An 8,458-nucleotide genomic window follows, 5' to 3' on the forward strand; every position below is an offset into this window, starting at 1 on the left:
TTTCTAGTAGTGACTCAGTCGACTATCTTCTCAGCCTTAATTATATATGACTTGTAGACACCAAACGATTAGGAAAGGACCTAGTAGGGATCATAATATGAAATATCATTACCAGTTATCGGGACACTCGTATTGCTAGTACTCGTTTAATGAGGTACAAAATGTACGCAGTAGTAATAACAAGGATAAAACCAAAAGCACTAGAAAGTGCACATAGAATGCACTATCATTCTATCCAACACTTCTTCCGAATCGACTTAACACTCGTTACAATAAGAAGTTTCGACGTCGTCATCCGACATGGATTGGCTTAGTCCTCACCATACCAATTATATGTGCTACAAAATGACCCATCACCTTAACCGACCGACTAACGAAACGCTCGTCACTCATAACGATAAACCTGACACTACTAAGTGTATACGCGAGGGTGGTATATAATTAAAATTCTATGGACTTAGGATGTGTGATTCCACCTTACCTCATGTTCCTTGTTTGGCTGTGGACTTGAGGCAGAGTCACCCAACCGACGGTCTTGTCGATATTAATTATATACGGCTTGTATACACAAGGTGATGATAGAGGAACCAGGTATGAATCCTACCATGAACTTCAAAACGAAACTGCCCAGGACTACGTGTGGAAATCCTACCAGTCAGACAAACGTAGACAATTAAACCCAAACCCACACACTCTCTACCGATCAAAACAGTAGACGCAATAGTGAAGATCCGCTGGAATGCCAAGCGAGGATCGGAATTCACTTGAGATCGAGAAGATCAGATGAAACAAAAATACTCACATCTTTTCCCCAACCCTTGAAGTCCCATTCGAAATGCTAATTTCGGGACGAAATTCCTTCTAACGAGGGGATGATGTGACAACCGTCAATTTCTGGCCAACTCAAAGTCAAACTAAGTCAACGAGTCAAACCGGTCAACTCAACTAGTGCTTGTATGATAGGACGTACTCTACGTTTACTAGTGTACAAATCTCCATCTTAATAACAAAGTGTCACTCAGAAGTTTCATATGCTTAGAAATTCTAAACCCTAAGCAGGGTGAGGGATGTAACGACTCTATAAAGCACTATTACGTACCCTTCGGGGGCGTATAACACTCATAACAAGGCTTAGTGGAGTTTATAATCCTAGCACTACGGGGCAAAACACTAACAAAGGCCACAAGAAAAGTCTCTCTCAATCTCTTTTGCTATATCTCTCTCTCTCTCTCTCTCCCAAATCTCTCTCAAAAATCACTTTCAACTTTTTCATAAACATCCGTGCCATCCCAACCCTTCAATTAGTTGAAAAACACTCGAAACGGGAAGAAAATATGAAAAACAACACAATGGGTGCGAAACCCTCTCAAGAAACGAAACCCTCTCAAGAAACGAAACCCTCTCATGCGAACTTTCTCGGATGCGAACCTCTTGGATGCGAACCTTCTCGGATGCGAACCTTCTCGGATGCGAACCTCCTGATGCGAACCTCCTGATACGAAACCTCTCGGATGCGAACCCTCTCAGCTGCGAACCTTCTCAGCAGCGAACCTTCTCGCTTCTCAAGTCTGGTTTTTGACCAGTTTCGCATTTTGAGTCCGTTTTTGATGATTTTGACGTGAGATTTTCACCCAATTCATATTTTTCACATATTAGACCCTCTAAACTCATATACTATCCACATTTTGAAGATTTATTTAATATAAATCATATTTTGCTTAGGATAAAATCTCAAAAGTGCATAAAGGTACTCTTTGACTTTTCTCATAAAGTTATGACACCAACCACCCTCATATCAACTCTATGACAACTTTATGTCACTATTCACATCTATCTAGTCAATTCATTTAGCTTCTTCAACACTCTTTCCATCCAATCAACCTTTATGAACAAATGCAAGAGATTTGTTTCACTTTTCCAAGATTTCATTTGTTATCACCAAAAGCAAACTTATCTCTCTCTCTCTCTCTCTATCTCTCTCTCTCTCTCTCTCTTTCTCAGTCACGACTTCTCCAGGAAGTTCTTGAACTTTCCTCATTTGGATTGGTAAGTATATGCTATAAAATTATACACAATCTTCATACAAATCGTGATCATTTACACAAATATTCACATATTTGTTCTTAGGATCTTCAAATCTTCAAGCATCTTTCAAGTGTTCTTGACTTGAAAATCTTCATCTTCAACCTTCCATTCTTCGAGAAATCATAGAAGGTGAGTTCAAACCCTTACATTTTCATGTTTTCTTCAAGTTTTAGGGGGGGGGGGGATACAAGTTACAACACCCAAAACATATTCTAAACTTAATCAACAGCTTTCAACAGAAAAGTTATGGTCTATTCACGAACTTTTTTGACCATCTTAAACTTAATATTTTTCAAAACTGTTCAATAAGAATTTAGTTCAGGTTGATACCTTTCTAATGGCTACTTGCACATGTTCATACGAATTTTGTACAATTTATGGCGATTTTTACAAAATTGCCTATCATTTCATAAACGATTTCGGACCAGTATGTGAAGATGGACATTTTCACATTGGTTAGAGACCACTAAAAATCATAATAAAAACTAAGAACAAACTAGACACAATTTCTGAACTCCCAGAGTTTACGGATTCAGGTTTTCACTTACAGTGATTTTTCTAGGATTTTTCTAAAACAGTGACAGAAAAGTTAAAACTAGTAAAATAGTTTATAAGTTCATTAACACTTTGTAACATGTTGAGCAAAGTGTATATCAATAAATAGCTACATATTGATTGTATATCATAATTGTTTACTTCCATGAAATAGAAATAGTCATTCACATAAGGGTCTTTCATCATTACAAACACATATGATAAACTATAATAGGTATAGTTTATGGTACAATAACACTACGAACATACTAAGGAAGGTTTCATTTATACTATAAAATGGGTTTTCTTTCACACTACACATAAACTCGTTGAATCAAATTTGTGCGACGTTAATTCATTGTACTCTTTAGAGTACTGGTTAAAGTCCTGTATTATAACCATAGTCTCTTGTAGGGAGAGCATGATACTTGTGTATAGATCTATATTGGGACTGACAATCCCGCACCTAAGCTGCTTGCAATAGCTAGACCGGCAGGTATGGGGTGACATATATCAAAACATTCCGACGTCCGAAGTACGTCGTAACAGGCTTACTATGTCAATTGCACGGTTATAATAACTCACATAGGGAAACGACACATATAGTTTACGGGGATTCTTAAATTCAAAAAGGGTTTTCATTCACACTACACGTAAACTCGTTGAATCAAATTTGTGAGACGTTACTTGATTGTACTCTTTAGAGTACTGGTTAAAGTCTTGTATTATAACCATAGTCTCTTGTAGGGAGAGCGTGATACTTGTGTATAGATCTATATTGGGACTGACAATCCACACCTAAGCTGCTTGCAACAGCTAGACCGGTAGGTCTGGGGTGACAAATGTCAAAACATTCCGACGTCTGAAGTACGTCGTAATAGACTTACTATGTCAATTACACGGTTATAATAACTAACATTGGGAAACAACAACACATATAGTTTACGGGAATTCTTACATTCATAAGGGTTTTATTTGTTTAAAACTGCACTTACTATCATAAGTATGGAAAATACTTGTACATTTCGGTCTTTGAGCTCTAAGACTACAACTCATTTTATAAGGAAAATGTTGGAATTTTTCTTGAACATACATTACATTTACAAAGAAATTAGTTCTAATTATGTACTACTACAGTATACTATTTTCAAGAACAAACATTCACACTTATCGGTCTTAGGGTAGTTAAGACTACATTTTGTCTAGAATTAATAGATTCCGCCCATAATTGCTATGTGCATACGACAGAGTTATATAAAATTTAGACACGATCGACTTGGAAATGGCTGGGTCTGCCTTAGATCCTGTTCCTTGTTTGGTTGTGGGCTTAGGGCAGACCCATTATATTCGATGGTTTATTCGATCTTGATTTTTATATAACTTGTATACACTGGGGGATTATAGAAGGAAGCTATAAGTCTTTCTAGGAGTACACTATTTTATAACACATGAACTTACATATCTGAAGGAACTTTTATCCGGGAGCATGCATACATAAGGGATGTGTCATCATAAAACTACATTGCACTATTTTCAAGTACAAAACAACTTTCATTTCGGAAATCATACATCCAAATGGTTTTTTTTAGATTAAAAATCTACATAATATTACTACTTAAGAATATGACAACATCTATACATTTTGGTCCGAAGGGACTAAGAATACATTCCACTTTACTAAGAAAATATAGGATTTTCTGGAGGAACATACGAACATTTTCAAGGAACAAAAAACTTATTTTCTAAAACAAAATGCTTATGAACTCATCAACTTAAATGTTGAAACTCTTTCAAAATTACTTGTATTCTCAGGAAACCAGTAGGCAAGTACATGCACAGGTTTCCAAGAAGACGGAGCATTCAAGCAATGTTTCGAGTACAATGTAAACACTATACTATCAATACAATGGTTGTTGTTGCTTTGATTACTATTATTCATTTGTGATGATATTTTACATGACGTCCTCCGCCCCCGAACGTTTCCGCCGTCTCGGTTTGGGGCTGTGACAGTACCATTGGGTACGCGTAGTGTACTAGTTGAGAAGCCAGAAAGCGGTGCGTGCCATATGGTACGTTTAGCGTACTAAGGGGGATTTGATCGCGTACGCGAGGCCTCATACGCTGGGCGTACGAGGATTACACTGGGCATACGAGGGGTCAATGAAAACCCTAGTTTTGAGATGTTTCACCCTATTCAAGCTCATTAAGTTCCTATGGCTGGCCTATTTTCCAGCCTCCATACCTCCTAAACCCTACAATTCGACCCTTAGCCTCCATGGTTGTATCCTTGAACTCTTAAGAAGAATTGGTGCTTATCTTGCACATTTTGAAGGGATTGAAGAAGATTGAAGGTGCATTGCTTATTGTGAAGCTTAGAGATCCCAAATCATCACTCATTTTGCACGTATTTTGAGGTATTAATTTCATACCTTGTCTTCTCCTTGCTTAGATCTCTTCATGTTATGGTTATATTCTTATTTTTCCCCTTTTTGGTTGGTCTTGATAGGTTAAGGCTGTTTCAGAAGATAAATCTTGTAGATCTGGATGTTTGGAGGGTTCATTATGCTTAAAGGTGCAAACATTATGGGGTTTATAGTCTTATGTATGCATTAAGTCATCTATTAAGTCCTTTTAAGCTTTAAGAGCTTCATTAAGCCATACATGCACGTAAAGTTGACAACTTTACGTGATAAATCATCCCAAGGAAGTCAGATCTAAGGTTTGGAGTGATGTCTTAATCAATTAAGGGATAGAAATGAAATTTGGCTGAATGAGGGAGTATGTTGGACGTACAAGCAGGTACGCTTAGCGTACAAGCCCTAAGTCGAGTACGCTGCACGTACGAGCTGAGTACGCCCCACGTACTAAGCAGGTTGGGTCTCGGAATCCTAGGTATTCGGTTTGGGACATTTTTGGAATTAGGTGCTTTGGGCCTTAGATTTCAAGTATTTTTTGGGCTAGGTATATTTTTGGACCTTGGTTTAAGGCCCATGAAAGGGTTAGGGCCCAATTTGGAAAATTGGGCCATATTTGGGCCTTAGGTGTTTATTTGGAATTTGGACTTTTGGATTGGTGATTTGGGCCAAGGCTTTGGGCCAGGTTGGGCAAAGGGTAAAAAGGTCTTTTACCCTAGTTTGGACACTTAGTGTGGGTAGGGATCCGGTTATTGATGGATGATTATTTTGGTGATTGATAGTGTGGGGATTTTAGCGGGTCAGCAGCCAAAGATTCTTTCTGTGAGATTCGGCAGTGCGAGGTGAGTTTCCTCACTGTGTTTGGCGGGTCGAAGGCACTAATTCCAGACAATGGTAATGTATGTAGGATGCTAGCTATCTTCGTGACTCTTGCATGTTTCTATGAGCCTATGTGGTAGAATAGTTGTATATGTGATGACCATCTAGGTCTAGCCGTTATTATTGTGTTATGCTGTTTGTATGTGACTGAGAGCGGTGATAGTTTCCAAGATTGTTGATAACCCACCGGGCATGCTGTTAGCCCACTAGGACTGCTGATAGTCCCCAGGGTTGCTGATAACCCATAGGTGTTTATTTTGTGTTGCTAGATGTATGCGTGACTCTTGCATGTGTATGTGCGACATGGCGGGGCCAATATTGTGTTTATTTATGTGTGTATGGTATGTGGTATTTTGGGAACTCACTAAGCTTTATGCTTACGGTTTCCAGTTTATGTTTCAGGTACTTCGATTTTCAAATGGAAGAGCTCGGGATGATTGTAGAGCACACACCGCCTCGTTCCGCATTTTATTGATTTACTCTTATATGATGTGATGATTGATACATTTGCTTTATCTGGATTTTTATGATGATGTTCCTGGAATACTGGTTTTATTAGTTTAAAAATGAAATTTTTGGGTCTTATTTCTGGGACGTTACAGTTCTGTTGAGCAAAGGAAAAGGAAAATTGAGGCAACTTATGATGACGGTGACAATTGTAATGAGGGGATGCTCCGACAGCCTCTCAACCGATCTCTTCTGGTCCGTTCAGCAAAACACGAAAGGTGAAAGATTGAACGGAAGCAGCACAACAACATTCGATTGTTGGGTTTCGACAAGAAGAAGGAGAAAAACGAGAGGGCTGCTTCTATTTGTTTGCTGGAAAAAGCTCCACCTCCGGTGGAGTTTTCTTTGCAGAAAAATGAAGAAAAAAGGAAGCGAAAAGGAGCAAATCAGATCATCGAATTTAAGGGGTTTTTGGTTGCTTCGTTTGATAGTGATCAAGGAAGAAAACGAGGATGTTGCCCCTCTTGATCTCTCCGAAAACAGCTCCACCTCTGTCGGATTACTTTCGCAGTTGATCATAGAAGAAAAAAGAGAAGGCACCAGTGATTTTCTTTTGTGATCAAATGGTTTTAAAACCTCAATCTTGGATGATCATTTAACACCAATAATTGGTGTACCTTTGGCTGAAAATTGAAGCAACGACCAAGAGTTTTCCATATATGCGTTCATAAGTCAATACAATGTACTTGTCTATGTATTATTAAGTGTAAATTGAAAGAGAAGAGATACGTCAAATCTGGACATTTACTTAGTTACACATGTTTTATTATGCAAGAATTAATCTTACACAGGTGGTATAAAACTGTCACTTTCTAGCATTCTTGATTTGCGTGCCATCAATCCCGACGTCTGATAATTTTTCCGAGGGTGGCGAAAGATATTTTCGGGTTCAAGGATTTCAAAAACTCAGTCGGATACTAAATCCGATATGTAGAACTCCGGGAAAAGACGTTTAAAGTTTCACGTCTAATTCGTTCTGATTTGTTAGTTTTCACGACTTTGAATAATTTACAGGTTAAAAATATTACGAATATGAAATCAAATACTATCTCTCTGGTCCGAATTCAAAAACCTTATCAGAATTTCCATATGAGTTGTGAAACTACGTCAAAGGATCGATATGGTTTTTGTTTATTATGAAATCTATATTATACTGATTTGGTTTCTTAAAATGGACACAACATCTGCATACGACCTCCATTTTTTATGTTCTTTATATCCATGAAGTCCTAAGTATACTGGATGTAAAAATTTATTTTTAACGTCATAATTATTATCAAATTTTGTGATTTTTGTCTCGATCTTTAATGATAGACGGTTTTTTGAGCAATTTGAGACGTTCTTAAAATACTCATGAGTATTATATATTTAGTACTCTGTATAAACACGCAATTACATAATATTGGTCTTTAATACATAGAGGTTCGTGGTGGTTTGACTGCTGAACTCTAACCTATTTTTACAAATTGTTATAGAAAACCTCACAACCCTATACCTTAATGTGATTGAGTGAAGGAACCTTTTGTAACACCAACAAATTCGGGCAAGTCAATTAAGGTATTATAAGCATAAAAATGACTTTTGGTTATTTAGTATAAATAATCTTAACCAAAGTTATAGTATATGGGACAAGGATTTCGTGCATATAAAAACGCCTAAATCTGACATTGTGAGAGGAAGTTATGATTTTTCTAATATTTCATCGTATCAGTATACAACTCAAAAACCAAAAATTGGAATTGGTCGATTGTTAGGAAACACAATCTAAACGAGAGTCAAAGATCTTGTCAATACCTATCCATCAATAAAAAGACAGTCGAGAATGGATATAGTAGGATAGAATTATGAACTTTTAACAGACTTTAACAGTCTAAGCCTATTAGAATAATAACTTTAAAAATGAAAGTTGTAGATCTCGCCGATAGCTACGCGTGGATATAAAACATGTCAAAACGGAGCTCGTATGAAGAAGATATGAATTTTTGAAGAAACTGAAAATCTTCGTGTGCGCCCGCGCGCACAAACAATGTGCACTGTGC

The sequence above is a fragment of the Lactuca virosa genome, chromosome 8 (assembly GCF_052849685.1).
Source record: "Lactuca virosa cultivar CGN04683 chromosome 8, Lactuca_virosa_CGN04683_v6, whole genome shotgun sequence".
NCBI classification, from domain to species: Eukaryota; Viridiplantae; Streptophyta; class Magnoliopsida; order Asterales; family Asteraceae; genus Lactuca; species Lactuca virosa.